Consider the following 4,978-nt stretch of genomic DNA (forward strand, 5'->3'; position numbering starts at 1 on the left):
TTCCGGGCCTCTGCGCCAGGAAAAGGGACCGAGACCCAGCTTGTCTTTCTCACTAGAAGTCCCGGGCTCGCAGCCCGTGAGGTCGAGGCCTGGGCAGTGCGGGGCTTTGTGCCACCACAGATGGTTTCCCCTCAGTGGGCAGCACTCTTGTCCTCCGTGTTGATTTTTGGAGCATTTGAAGCGGCCGTGAGACATCAGCTGCGTGTCTGGCGGGTGGCGCAGGCGGGGAGGGGGTGGGCGGTCTTTGCAGTGTCGTCTGCGGACAGAGCTAGCGGCTAGGTGCAGAGTGCGAGGGAGGGAAGCTGCTGCCCTGGAGCTCACCCCTGGATCCCCTGATGCCAACGTGCCCCCCTCGCTCCTCCGAACTTGGGGCCTGGGTGACTGCCACCATCAGAACCCAGGCCCCACTTGCTCTGGGGACACGGCCAGAGGAGGCCAGCAGGGATCTGGAGGCCTGTACTGGGTGGGGACAGGTGGAGGGAGGCGCTGGAGGCCCGGCAGTGCCAGGGGACCACCGGCCAGCTTCAGTGGGTGGGGCCGGGGCTTGTGAACCTCCCCTCTTGGAGCCACCCCTTGTTTCTATAAACTGAGGCTCGTAATGTCTGCCTGGGAGTGTGTACGAACTCTGTCACTCACTCTGCAGGTGTCAGCGCCTGTTAAAACGCCAGGTGGCTCCAGGCAGGCCTCCTGTGCGGGCACTTGAGAGCTACCCACGGTGCACCTCATAACCCAGCTCAGCTCCGTGGCCGTGGCTGAGGTGTTTCTGCTTAGAAACGGCTACCAGGGCATCTGGGCCCAGGGCTCTGCTCACTTGAGGACCTCACATCTTCCCTTGCCTGTAAGATTCCGGCCCCCCGTCTGAGTTCTGCCCCTTCCCCACAGCGGCCCCAGCCCGCTTTCCACGGCCTTCCTCTGGTCTCCCAGCCCCCGCTAGGCATGGCCTCCTGCCTCGACCTGCTGCTGGGGCCTGCCCAGCCCCGTTCGGTGGCACTGCCAGCCTGTGGCAGGTAGAGCCGCCCAGGCTGGGGCGTGGGTAGTGGGGTCCCTGGGGAAACTGAGCTGGGCTGCGCGTTGGACCCTCTGGAACTGCCTTCACTGCAGCAGTCCTGGGGGGACACTGGGCCTGTGGATACGATGATAGGCCATTGGCAGGAGCCCGCGTCTGCTGAGAGGGGATGTCCAGATAGGACTCGATCTTCTCTGTGAATTGGTCCAGCTGGGTGTTCTTGACTTTAAAAATAAAAATGAGTTATTTTACCAGCAAAGATGAGTTTATTTGGGAACAGCAAAGAATTGCAACTCTGGATGAACAAGTATTATCAAAGCCATAGGTAAGTCCAGCAGGCAAAGGAAAGGAACGTCATTTTACGGAGACAAAGGAGAGGTTGGGAGGGGCTGTTAGAAGGAAAGCCCAGGGAGGTGACAGGTTGACAGGCTGTCGCTAGGCAGCCGGGTTCTGGGGGAGGATGTGATGTGCATCGTCTCGTCGGGGCTGTAGGGGCCGGTCCTTCCTCTGGGGGATTCCGCTGGGGTCTGTAGGGACACGGTGGCACTGTGCGAGAGCGCCCCCTCTGGCCCGCCTCCACGTCGCTGAGGTTTCCTTTATTGATTGTCAGTGTGGAGGGTCTGTGGGGTCTGCTGGGCACAGCTAGGCAGGGAGGACCAAGAAGCAGGACTGAAGGGGTGTCCTCACATGGCTGTGAAAGTAGGTCAGAGATGAGCAGTTACGATGTCACCAGGCAAGAAGTGTCACAAGGAAGAAGGTGACCGCCCCAGCAAGAGTGAGCCCATGCAGGGTGTCCTGGGGTGCCCCCCCAAGGGCAGGGCATTGGTTTTCGTTCCGCAGGTGCCCGCCCTCCTACCTGGGTCCCTGAGGGCAGCAGCTGCGGACCCTTGTAGGTGGGTCCCTAGCTCTTCGCCCTGCTCTGGCCCTTCTCCTGAGCTGCCCAGCCAGCGGCCACAGAGACTCCTAGGCCCTGTCCTGAACCCGTGCCAATCCATCTAAAGGGCGGCAGGGATTCAGAGGCTCCTGGCACTTCTCTCAAGTTCTGTTCGGGGACACTGGGCCTCTTTGCAGCTCACCGTCTCCGGCCCTCCCGGCCCTGTAACTTCGCTCTGCTGCCTGCAGCCTGCTCCCAGCTTGTCCCCGGCGGCTCCGTCACCCCCGCAGTGCCTCGGTCCTTGCTCTCCGTGGCTCTGCTACTTCTTCCAAGAAGAACGTGGGCACGTGGGTCACAGGAGAGCTCTCTTGCTCTCCGTGGCTCTGCTACTTCTTCCAAGAAGAACGTGGGCACGTGGGTCACAGGTTCATCTGTGCTGAGTCATTCTCACCACCTTAGACCCAGCTGCACCCTCCCCCCAGCCCCACCCCACTGGCCATGCGGGCACCGGGTCCCTCCTGGGCTGGCTGCCTTCTCAGCCGGCCGGGGTGTTGGGGAGGCCACCGTTACATCAGAGCTTTGGATGCCCTAGGGGGAAGGTTTCGTGTATAGGAAACACTCGCTACAGGTTATGTCTGTTTTCAAACATGAACACATTGTTAAAAGTTTAGGAAACGGGTTTTTCTTAAGCTTCCAGTTTGGGCTTGTGTATTATTGTTCATTTTATGGGTCTGACAAGTTCCGTTACTCTGGGGGAGTAGGTTCACCCTTCTTCAGTCAGTCTTGTTGGTGTATAATTTAATTTAACGTGTATCCAGTTACAGTACTCAGCTCAGTGAGTTTCCACACGTGGCTACAGCCACCTGCCGCCACTGAACAGACGATGCCGCTGTTCCCTCTGAGCCCTGCAGCCAGTCCTCAGCGCCGGCCCCAGGGCACTGCCGATCGGCCAGCGTCGCCCTCTGGCCCGTTGTGGTTCCGAGCGCTGGAGTCGCCCGGCGCACGCTGGGCCTGGCGTGGCGGTTCCGTGGCGCCGTGCTGCGTCTGCGGCAGCCCGACCCGTGTCACTGCTGCCGCAAGGGTCACGTGGGAGCAGCGCACTCCATGGACCCCCTGATCTGCTGGCGACGTTCGGGACATTTATGTTCCTGTGCAGCTACGTATATATAAATCTAGAAATGATGTTGACTGTTAAGACCGTGAAAGACGCACCACAGACTGGTAGGGAAGACTTAGAAAACTGATCTGACAAAGGATTTGTATCCAAGATGTGCAAAGGACCCTTAAAACTCAGCAATGAGAAAACGACCCAATTAAAAATGGGCGAAAGGGGGGGAATAAAAGAGGGGGGAAAAAAAACACAGGTGTAAGGTGCAGGCAGACAGGCACTTCAGCTCAGCGGTGCAGGTGGGAACCGAGCGTGGGAAGACGCTCCGCCCACCTGTCACCAGGGAGGTGCCGGCTAGAGTCAGACGCGGCCAAGAGCAGCAGGAGCGCGGAGCGCGCGCGGAGACGGTCTCAGCGCCTCGCAGAACTAAGCGCGCTGAGCCCGTGACCCGCAGTCGCGCTCCGTGGCCTTCCCCCAGGCGACCTGACCGCTGATGTGCACTTGAAACCTGCACGCGGAGCTTCACAGCAGCTTTGCTTGTCCTTGCCCAAACTGGGAAGCCACCGAGATGTCCTTCAGCAGAACATGGGTAAACGAACTGTGGGACATTCTGTGGGGCGGAAGAAACTCCTCTCCCCGCCTAGGTTCTCTCGCTGGTCTGAGGAGTCTGCATGCGGCGGGCCAGATTAACGAGAAAAACCAGTTCACACACGTGCACGTGGGAGCCCCATGTACTGGAGAGGTTCAGAGAGGTTCAGCGACAGTCAGCTGAGGAGCCGTCAGGCGCCTGGGGCTTCAGACGGAGGAGGGTCACGTGAAGGACAATAAGGAGCAGAGGTTTAGGTGTCCGCCTGCCCTGCAGCTGGGTCATAAAAGTTATTCCCGCTGAAAACTCCTATTACAGGCAAGGCCACTAATTTAGATGCCTCAAGGGAGGGGTCAGAGCTGCTCGTGAGCCCACAGGGTCTCGAGCGCCTTCGGCGCGAAGGAACCCACGTGCGCCAGGGGCCGGCACGTCTCGGCCAGCTGGTTCTGAGGACCTCAGCCCTGCCTTGGAGCCTCCCCGAGAGGTTCACGCTCCAGCAGTCGGGCTGGGAGCCTGTTCCCGGTCACATTCGGCCAGGCGCGTCTGGTTGAACGGCTGTCTCTCGTCTCAGGAGGCGGCGGTACAGGTGGGCTCCAGTGTGAGGCCCGTGGCGTGAGCAGTCAGGTCTTTAATGAGCCAGCTGGTTCTGAAGACCTCAGCCCTGCCTTGGAGCCTCCCCGAGAGGTTCACGCTCCAGCAGTCGGGCTGGGAGCCTGTTCCCGGTCACATTCGGCCAGGCGCGTCTGGTTGAACGGCTGTGTCTCGTCTCAGGAGGCGGCGGTACAGGTGGGCTCCAGTGTGAGGCCCGTGGCGTGAGCAGTCAGGTCTTTAATGAGAGGCGTCACACTGGAAACAGGAAAACACTGGTTAAAGACCAGGGCGGCTTGGATCCCGCTTTCCAAGCTCTGAAGGCGGGCGGTCGAGGAGCTTTCTAGAAGTCTGTCAGGAGGGGTGGAGGCAGGCAGTGAGCGTCTAATAGGATCTCCTGGTCTGCCGCTTGCATGTCTCTGGTGGCCTTGCTGCACTGGGCGGAGACTGTCCGTAGGTGAGCTGCTGTGGTGACCTCTCTGGTCTCCATCAGGTCCCGCCTCCGCTCACGCGTGGCCTTGGACAGGGCAGTTGGTTCTCGGTGATTCCGGTCAGAGGAGAGGGGGAAATTGGATACCTTAGTCTGGAGGGAACTGGAAGGATGCGGCATCCGGTCCAGTGGGCCGGGAGGAGCGACGACTCAGAACACTGAACGGCACTGAACTTGGTATCCACAAAGGCGTATAACTCAAACGTAATTTTTCTCTCTAAAAACACCCCATTTTTACCAAAGATAGCCAAATTAAGACTAATTTGTTTGCAAAGTTAAGTCTAGTTTCAATATACATGGCCAGCTGTTCTCGTAGGAGCAGCAGG

General features: G+C 59.4%; 1 protein-coding gene across 5 annotated transcripts in view; it reads left to right on the plus strand.

Annotated features, from left to right (window-relative positions):
- PTDSS2 (phosphatidylserine synthase 2) overlaps nucleotides 1-4,978 on the plus strand; it is a 31,116-nt gene that overhangs the window by 8,294 nt on the left and 17,844 nt on the right. The window lies entirely within an intron of this gene.

Source organism: Pteropus alecto, unplaced genomic scaffold, assembly GCF_000325575.1.
Source record: "Pteropus alecto unplaced genomic scaffold, ASM32557v1 scaffold43, whole genome shotgun sequence".
NCBI classification, from domain to species: domain Eukaryota; kingdom Metazoa; phylum Chordata; class Mammalia; order Chiroptera; family Pteropodidae; genus Pteropus; species Pteropus alecto.